Genomic DNA, 10,839 nt, shown 5'->3' with positions numbered 1-10,839 from the left:
ACCCTGCACCATTATGAGCGACCTGACAGGGACGAGGTCATCGCCGGGTATGCTACACGGTTCAATTTGGCTGCTGTCTGAACCCAACATCGACATTTTGCGGATCAGGAAACTCCTGCCTCCTTGAGGACAACGCAGGCCGGAATCACCACTCTGATCCTGCGTCCAAGGAAGCCCCAGCACCAGCTCACAAAGCTTCTGTAGGCTAGATACCTGTGACGCCTGAAATCATTAAAAAATATATTTAGTGTAATTTATACAAAATACAAGTACATTTAGTTTTTTTTTATGGGTTCAAAGAACCGTTGATTTTGACAATAAAGTTCCGAGTTGATATCAAATGTGTCGTGATTATTCATGTTTGGATGGGTAAAGAATATTCTGATTTCAAAAGCATAAGGTTGTGTGTGGACTTTTTTTGTCGTACACATGGGTGTGTTATGCCATTGCTGTGTAGTATATAATAGTACATGTACAATGACAGAATTAAAGATTGCATAAAGCCATATACACCACTATTTATTTCCATGAACAATATTAGCATTCGTTTTACAATTTCAGTCAAAAGAAACAAACCACTCACTGCTCTATTTGCCTCAACTGTAGTCCACCATGTTCAGCTCTGTAAATATTCAATGCATTCTGCAGGGAGAACACATTCAGGCACACAGGCTCCAATCCAGGATGGTCCACCATACAGGTTACAGAGTCCTCAAGTTCCTGCATCCGTCTTGACACCTAGTGTGATAAACATATTGAATGACATGTGAAAAATGCATTCTCTAAACAGACAACTTAGTGAAGCTATCAAAAATGTTACCTGTGGTATCTCCATGCAGCACATGCTCCGTTCAGAAGGCATCGTGGCGCAATTTGCACATGTACACCTGTAGAAAGAAGTCAATAACTGAGCTTTTAAAAACACATGAAACTACACACACTGCTGACAACTGAGGTGTTGTTGGAGTTATACTTTTTATCACCCTAAGTTATTGAACTTTCCAACGGTTGTTGCACGATGTTGGAAGAAAAGGGCTGTAAACTATTAATAAACGCAATGAGGCCATTGTATATATGCTGAAAATATGAATGTCTCCCTTTATAAATATATATATGTATCGCTGTTTTTGCGTTACAAGCTCTAAGTTATAAACTGTACACATAGCATTCTTGCTAATTAGCCAAAATATGAACGGTATAAGTAGCAATCATCGTAACAGAGTAAAATAAATAGGAACAACAGCTTGTCAACTTACCATTCAGAAACGTCCTGCTGCAACCGAGATCTTTGCACCTCCACCAAAACCTCCGCTGCTTCAGGGTCAGTCTCTGGATCAAATTGATAATACGCTTGAACACATGCATTGCTCTGAGATGACATGTTTATTCCACACTCGTAATCACAGCAAGCATGTTAACGTGACTCTCACCGACTCATGCCCCGCTCTTCTGCAGGGGGGCGTGGTCAGCTGCTGCTCAGAATTTTCAAAGACAGGCTTGGAAAAGAGCGAAAATGAGCGAAACGAGGCATGGCTAAAAAATGATCTGTTTGGTATTTTGAAAAATAAAATGTATAAATATACCTTATATACGTATGGTCATACACTATATCATTTAAATATAGCATGATAGGTCTCCTTTAAGTGAAAGAGGCAGCAGATCAGTGAGGGGCTCTATGATGCTTATTCTCATACTGCCTGTGCTGCAGCACCTCTTCTCACCCTCTGTCTGAAACCAGAGCCCAGTCTGCTCTGATTGGTTAGCTGGCCGGCTCTGTTGTGATTGGTCAACCACTTAGAGATGTCCCGCCCCCTTAGCCAATCACGTATAGTGTATTGGAGAGCTAGCCAATAGAAGCTTGAGTGTTGCATAGTGATGTCACTATTTAAAAATAATACATAAAAGACTCAAAAGAGACCAAAACAACCACAAACGGATGTTGAACGGCTAAAAAGAGACTCACACTGACTACAGACAGATGCGTAACAACAACTAAGGCCTACATAGAATATAATAAGACATTAAGAGACTACAAAGCCACTGAAAACTACTTCAAATAGACTCAAAGAGACATGCAAAGACTATAAGGAGACCAAAACAACCACAACAACTTGTAACCAAGACAATATGAATAACAAATGTGGAAAAACCCCTTTACTTATAGCCCAGTGTGGAGTCTATCATTGGGTCTAAAGGTAGAAATATAAGGAATAATACATGAAAAGATTAGAAAGCAGCTGAGCAAATTGACACAAAATGATCACAAACAGACACAAAATGATTGGTCAACAGCTTAGAGATGTCCCGCCCCTTAGCCTATCACGTAAAAAGTGTTTGAGCAAATAGTCATTGGGACAAAAACTAAGACTATTTCCCATTGACTTACATATGAAAAAAAGACGTCTGTAAACCACTCGCCTGTCACGTACAATGTGTTGGAGCGCTAGCCAATAGGAGCGTGAGTGTTACACAGTGATGTCACTATGTCCCGGATGTAAACAAAAGGAGTCCAACATTGGGGAAAGAGTGGTCTGTAAACGTCTCCTCTTGTTCCCTCAGCTGTCAACACCCCTCACTCGTCGATACAGGAGAAGTGACTGCCGTTCGTTTCATGATTGCCTTGTTCTATTCTCCGGGCCGAGCCGTTTTCTTTCCCCCGCCCGGACAACAACAGAGCCATTGTGTCTTTAAGTGGAAGAGGCAGCGGATCAGTGAGCCTCTCGTTCCGTTGCTCTCCTTTATTAGCCCGCCGGCACACTGCTGTTTATACTAGTGGGTATTCTGTGTTTGCCGGGAACAATTACAGTATGACAAACGATCCGTCAGTGCCATCTATCAGAGGCCGGCTGACAGGAATCCTTTAGACGGGGCGGCCATTCGTCCATCCCCCCCCCCCTCTCCTCTCTGGGGTCCCATGCTTTAGTATCCATGACAACGGGCAAGCCACTCGCCACGCTCGCCACTTCAGTGAGAGACGAGCGCCGCGAGTGGCTTTGAAAATTAGCCTCTGACACTCCCGTGTTGCACCGAGATCACCCACACACACAGAAACACACACACATACCAAGAGACACACACACACACACACACACACACAACACACACACACACACACACACACACACCAAGACACACACACACCAAGACACACACACACAGAAACACACACACACAGACACCAAGACACACACACACACCAAGACACACACCGAGATCACACACACACACAGAAACACACACACATACCAAGAGACACACACACAGACACCAAGACACACACACACACACACACACACACATACCAAGACACACACACAGACACCAAGACACACACACCGAGATCACACACACACACAGCAAGACACACCAAGACACAAACATACACACACACACAGATACCACATGAAGACACACATGCTACACACACCAAGACACGCAGACACACACATCAAGAAAATTAGCCTTTGACACCCCCGTGTTGCACCAAGACACACACACACCAAGACACACACACACACACCAAGACACAAAAATATACCACATGAAGACACACATACTGCGTACATCACGACACACACACACACACGCCAAGACACACACGCCAAGAAACACATATACACCAAGACACACTAAGACACACACACACCAAGACATACACAGATACCACATGAAGACACACATACTGCGTACATCAAGACACACACACACACACCGAGATCACACACAGACACCGAGATCACACACACACACAAACCAACACACACACATATTAAGACACACACACACCCTGAAGCCCTTCTGAGAAGGGTTCAAACAGCCGAGGAGGGCCCCTTTTTTTTTTAAATATTCAGGCTTACACACCAGGCACACACAGATACTACATAAAGACACACACAACCAAACACACACACTCAAAGATACCACACACACACACACAAACACACACACACACATACAGATAACATTAAAGCACAAACACACAGACCCAGAATGTTTGCAGGACGTGTAACCGAGTACTTTTACAATGGAGTACTTTGACTTGAATAGAAACGTACCTCTCTCACCTCTGAAGTCTCACGGTGGCAGTTTATTGTTCCTCAGATCCAAACATTAACCTCACAGCTACATTCTCCAGAAATGGAAAGCGAAGCAGCAACGTGCAGAAAATAGTCTGAGGGATAAAGTGTGTGAAATAGAAAGAGAAGTGCCTGAATGCGCTGCCAGATCATTATCAGAGACTCGGACTCTTCTTACGTTTGGAGAATGAGAAAAGTATGTCTCTTCCAATAAAGAATACTTCATTAAATACAGGAAGGGATTATTGTTGTTTTTTTGTCAAGTAGTACTATGCTCGACCTTTTGTCTTAAAACCCACCTTTAGAAACGTTTAAGGTCTAATCCAAAGCCTGAAGAATATATTTTAAGGGGACATATTACAGGTGTGTATCAGTATGTAGTGTCTCTACTTTAAAGAGTCCTCTCCTGCTGATGCTCAGGTGTATATCAGTATGTAGTGTCTCTACTTTACAGAGTCCTCTCCTGCTGATGTTCAGGTGTATATCAGTATGTAGTGTCTCTACTTTAAAGAGTCCTCTCCTGCTGATGTTCAGGTGTATATCAGAATGTAGTGTCTCTACTTTAAAGAGTCCTCTCCTGCTGATGTTCAGGTGTATATCAGTATGTAGTGTCTCTACTTTAAAAGAGTCCTCTCCTGCTGATGTTCAGGTGTATATCAGTATGTAGTGTCTCTACTTTAAAGAGTCCTCTCCTGCTGATGCTCAGGTGTATATCAGTATGTAGTGTCTCTACTTTAAAGAGTCCTCTCCTGCTGATGTTCAGGTGTATATCAGTATGTAGTGTCTCTACTTTAAAGAGTCCTCTCCTGCTGATGTTCAGGTGTATATCAGTATGTAGTGGCTCTACTTTAAAGAGTCCTCTCCTGCTGATGTTCAGGTGTATATCAGTATGTAGTGCCTCTATTTTAAAGAGTCCTCTCCTGCTGATGTTCAGGTGTATATCAGTATGTAGTGTCTCTACTTTAAAGAGTCCTCTCCTGCTGATGTTCAGGTGTATATCAGTATGTAGTGTCTCTACTTTAAAGAGTCCTCTCCTGCTGATGTTCAGGTGTATATCAGTATGTAGTGTCTCTACTTTAAAGAGTCCTCTCCTGCTGATGTTCAGGTGTATATCAGTATGTAGTGTCTCTACTTTAAAGAGTCCTCTCCTGCTGATGCTCAGGTGTATATCAGTATGTAGTGTCTCTACTTTAAAGAGTCCTCTCCTGCTGATGTTCAGGTGTATATCAGTATGTAGTGTCTCTACTTTAAAGAGTCCTCTCCTGCTGATGTTCAGGTGTATATCAGAATGTAGTGTCTCTACTTTAAAGAGTCCTCTCCTGCTGATGTTCAGGTGTATATCAGTATGTAGTGTCTCTACTTTAAAGAGTCCTCTCCTGCTGATGCTCAGGTGTATATCAGTATGTAGTGTCTCTACTTTAAAGAGTCCTCTCCTGCTGATGCTCAGGTGTATATCAGTATGTAGTGTCTCTACTTTAAAGAGTCCTCTCCTGATGATGTTCAGGTGTATATCAGTATGTAGCAGAGATGGGGACTCGAGTTTGTGACTCGGACTCGAGTCGCACTTAAGTCGCACACACAGAGACTTCAGACTTGACTTGGACTCGTGTTTTGAGACTCGTGAACAATCATTGTGTTTTCTATTTTTGGCGTATTAAAGGTGGGGTAGGTAAGTTGGAGAAACCAGCTCGAGATCGCTAGAATTTGAAAATACACAACCGGAGAAAATCTGCCACTTCCTCACAGAGCCCCTCCTCCAACACACACGAACGCGCACATGACCAATGAGGGCACGAGATGACTTTGTGCCCCGATGGACGGCTGACAGGCAGGTAGGCCATCCAGTTACTTTAGCCGGGCCGGCTATCGGGATGTTAAGAGCATTCCATGGAATATAACAACAAGTGTATCTCGAGCCGGTTTCTCAAACTTACCTACCCCACCTTTAACATTAACATCATGGTAGCACTATGGCGACTGCGGCACACCTGCAGCTGTACCGCTTGTAATTAGGTTCAACTATAAAAACTTCGAACAAAACGCCGGCGGCACCAACAAAAGGAGCGCAGACTGCAAAGTCTGCAATATTAAAATCGAGGATGCTGGTGCAACAACGTCAAATTTCATCAGGCACTTGAAAACTCACCCGGAGAGGTCAGTCACATTAACGCATATGGACGGTTAGCAAACATGTTTAGCTCAGCATCAGCTATGTAATGTTAACTTAGCTTGCTACTAGCTTTGTAACTGCATATTTGAAAAGATGAGTGAATGTTTGCTTGTCACACTTGTTTGCGTTGAGTGACGTTGACATCCAACTCTTCACATGACATAAAAAAGGTCGGTAACGTTAATCATTACGTTCCGCTGCCACCATCTACTGGCTAACGTTAAACGTAGAAAAATACATAGTTACATACATAAATACATCTGTCGGTTTATAGGCAGGTTACAGGTTTATTGTTGACCACGTAACGTTAATGTTACAGGTTTATCAGGTTACCATTACACTGGGTTTGAGTGAGAGGATAGAGGAATATGTTTATTTATAGTAGACTTAAAATATGTCATTAGAGACCCAGTGTAATTAAACAATACGGTTGCAGAGGTCACATTTTAACATGTTTGTCCACTGGCCAAATGGCTAGCCTAGTGAATGTTGAAATGTTACCAGCCACTCAATAGATTGCCATTGTTATTTTTGGCTGGTGCGTGCAACATACAGTACCAGCCACTTGCATGATTTACCAGCATCTGGCTGGTAAATGGTGTTAATGGTCGATATCTCTTTTGGAACAGGTCATGTTTTAATATCACCAGTTCAGTATATTTCAGATAATATTGCAGCAATAGTTTTTTAGTTGCAAATGGCACAGAACAAATGTTTACTTTTAAGTACTTTTAACACAGTTTCCCTGCGGGGGAATAATAAAGTATTTGTGATACTGATTTCTGATTCTGAAGTGTTTTGCTTATAAGTTGTTTGCATTTAGCTAAACTGTGATGTTTTTCCTCATATTGCAATAGCCTGTTTAAAGTGATCATATAACAAACAACTAATCAGTACGGATACTGTATGCTAATAGATATAGGACTGATAATACTACAGTAAATGCTTTGAATGTCTTAGATATAGCTGTGCAGTATTCTTAACAGACTGGATAGCAGCAGACAATAGAAGGCTTATTACAACCAGAAGAGACATGAGACTTTTATTTTTTAGAGACTTGAGACTTGACTTGGACTCGTGACCAAAGACTTGAGACTTGATCAAGTCTCACCCCACAAAGACTTGAGACTTGACTTGGACTTGCAAAAAAAATACTTGTGAACATCTCTGGAGACACTACATACTGATATACACCTGAACATCATCAAGAGAGGACTCTTTAAAGTAGAGACACTACATACTGATATACACCTGAACATCAGCAGAGAGGACTCTTTAAAGTAGAGACACTACATACTGATATACACCTGAACATCATCAGGAGAGGACTCTTTAAAGTAGAGACACTACATACTGATATACACCTGAGCATCAGCAGAGAGGACTCTTTAAAGTAGAGACACTACATACCAGAGATGTTCACAAGTCTTTTTTTGCAAGTCCAAGTCAAGTCTTTGGTCACGAGTCCAAGTCAAGTCTCAAGTCTTTGTGGGGTGAGATTTGATCAAGTCTCAAGTCTCTTCTGGTTGTAATAAGCCTTCTATTGTCTGCTGCTATCCAGTCTGTTAAGAATACTGCACAGCTATATCTAAGACATTCAAAGCATTTACTGTATTATTATCACTCCTATATCTATTAGCATACAGTATCAGTACTGATTAGTTGTTTGTTATATGATCACTTTAAACAGGCTATTGCAATATGAGGACAAACATCACACTTTAGCTAAATGCAAACAACTTATAAGCAAAACACTTCAGAATCAGAAATCAGTATCACAAATACTTTATTAATCCCCCGCAGGGAAACTGTGTTAAAAGTACTTCAAAGTAAACATTTGTTCTGTGCCATTTGCAACTAAAAAACTATTGCTGCAATATTATCTGAAATATACTGAAGTGGTGATATTAAAACATGACCTGTTCTAAAAGAGATATCTACCATTAACACCATTTACCAGCCAAATGATGGTAAATCATGCAAGTGGCTGGTACTGTATGTTGCACGCACCAGCCACAAATAACAATGGCAATCTATTGAGTGGCTGGTAACATTTCAACATTCACTAGGCTAGCCATTTGGCCAGTGGACAAACATGTTAAAATGTGACCTCTGCAACCGTATTGTTTAATTACACTGGGTCTCTAATGACATATTTTAAGCAGTGCTTGAATTGGAATGAAAAAGGTGCCAGTACTCTAAAATCAGCAACTTTTTCAAGTCAATTTTATATATACAGCCCACAAACAAGAATTTGGCTACTATAATGCTGGTGGGTTTGTCTCTTTACTACTGTATATTTTAGAAAGGTTCACTGTACTTAACATTTTTTATGATAGGCAGTGGATATGGCTAAAGCTCAGTAAGGTCAATATTAACTGAAAATATAGCAATCAAAGTCTAGATCTTCTGCTGAAGACACATGAAGCAGAGATCTTTCAGGTGAGAGCCCCTCTGGTGGTGTTCAACATTAATGACAAGGAAACAAAGCTCTGGTCAGAAGCATTTTTTATAAAAAGCTTTAACAAAATTAAGTATTTCTGTACATTTTGAATGCAATCTAACTTTCCAACTCAGAAAACGAAAAGTGCCAAAAGTCTTCTCACATGGCTGAGCTGCTTTGCAATATACTTCACCACTGAAGAATACAAATATGTATAAAGTAAACTATGATGCAATCTAACTTTCCAACTCAGAAAAATGATAAAGAGCATGAACAAAGAACATGTAAAAACAAATGCAAAATTTGCACAATCTAAAATGAGAAACTGTAACTGCAAGTAACAAAGTCTGAGCCATGGTAAAGAGTTACATTGAACACCAAGCTGATCAGATAACTCCCTGGTTGGTCTGAAGTCCTTCTATCTCCAGGATCTGTACAAATCGGCACATTATGCCAAAAGTCTTCTCACTGGGTGAGCTGCTTTGCAATATACTTCACATTGTTAGAAAAGGCTCCAGAAGGCCTTGGGGACATCAGTATCAGGGGCTGGAGCTGGACAGGCTCTTTCATCAGCACTTCTCCTTCCCTTTGCCAGCCAGGACCTCACATACTGTTCCGGATTGAACTGTCCTAGTGATGGTCCATTACATTTAATGAAAACCAGGCTGGACAGTCGGCTGACAGAGAGAGCATTCCTTTTTGCAGTAAGGATATCGTTCATGCAGCTGAATGCCCGCTCACACTCACTAGTGGAGACAGCGATGGTTCGGACTGCTTTCAGTAGAGGCTCCATGGCAGCAGGTGTACGGGATGCCCTGGTTTCCTTGTATTCGCGAAAGCCCTGAACAGTCTCTCTTCTGTCCACTTTCAGCACTTCGCACAAACGTAGCACCTCTACGTCCCCATACTGTACGTCTAACTCCTCTTCAGGCCAACTTCCAGGATGGATAACTTTCATGTCCTGGATTAGCTGATTGTCCCGGGCCTCCCGGCCATGTAATGGGATTTCTCTTGTGCTGACATGAGAGGAGGTTGTGGAAGTCATTCTGTGTCTCAGATTCTCTACCATACTGCGGAAAAACTGACCTGCATGAATCTGTACAAGCCTGCCATTCTCACGCAGGGCAACACCCTTGAAGGACTTCTCAGCTAGAGCTGTATGAACTGTAGTCATGTGTGGGCCAGGCATGGTGACCATGGATTCAAAAACTCGTATTTCTCGAGTTAAGAGCCTATCTGCTGTAGGCAGTGTCATCTCTCTTTTTTGGAGTTGCCGAGAGAGGTCGCTGAGCTCTGTGAGCGCATCGTACATCAGTCCCAGATTGCTGACAAACGTTGCAGATGTGAGCACATCATCCAGGCCCTTGTACTTTGCTCTGTCTCTGGAATCCCTGCTCGTGTCGTTTGCAGCATTTGTGAAGTGATCATGAAGCACTCGGTAGTTTTCCCAGACTGCTCTGACGCTCCTTTCACTTGAAGCCACCCAGCGGATGGACAAAACACGCCCTATCACCAGGAGACGCTATCCGACTGCTTGCGCACACTGCGCTAACTGCCTCTGATTTTTGGGGGAGGCATGGAACAAGGAATAGAGTTTGTCAAAAAAGATCTGGAAATGATTGAGCCCTGAGACCTCCTTGACCACATCCCCAACTGCCAGCTCTAGACGATGATTGGAGCAGTGCCACACAAACAGGCTTGGGAATTTACTACACAACTGGGTAGCAACGCCTGTTCTCTTCCCTAGCATGACTGAAGCCCCATCACATGCAAAAGAAACGAAACACTGACCTAAAAAGTCCTCGTTAAAATCTCTTCCAAGACACTCCATTAACGCCTTTGTGATGTCATCAGCCGTTGTTCCATCCAACTCGATCAGCTCCCAAAAAAACGTTTCGGGCTCAGCATCAGCTAATGATGAGCGTAGACACACAACAAGCACCGTTTTACCACTAATAGTGGTAGATTCATCGACCAAAACACAGAGTTTTCTTTGGTTTTCTGTAATGTCTTTTGCCATTTTTTTCTTCAGCTCATGAGCTATGTGGTCGATGATTTCGCCACAGGTTTTATTGGAGTGCAAAACCCTGCCCACGTTCAGCCCATTCAGTTTCTGTACATTCAAATCAATTGGCATGTCTGTGAATGGC

Source organism: Gymnodraco acuticeps, unplaced genomic scaffold (assembly GCF_902827175.1).
Source record: "Gymnodraco acuticeps unplaced genomic scaffold, fGymAcu1.1, whole genome shotgun sequence".
Lineage (NCBI taxonomy): Eukaryota > Metazoa > Chordata > Actinopteri > Perciformes > Bathydraconidae > Gymnodraco > Gymnodraco acuticeps.
This window is presented reverse-complemented; position numbering follows the sequence as displayed.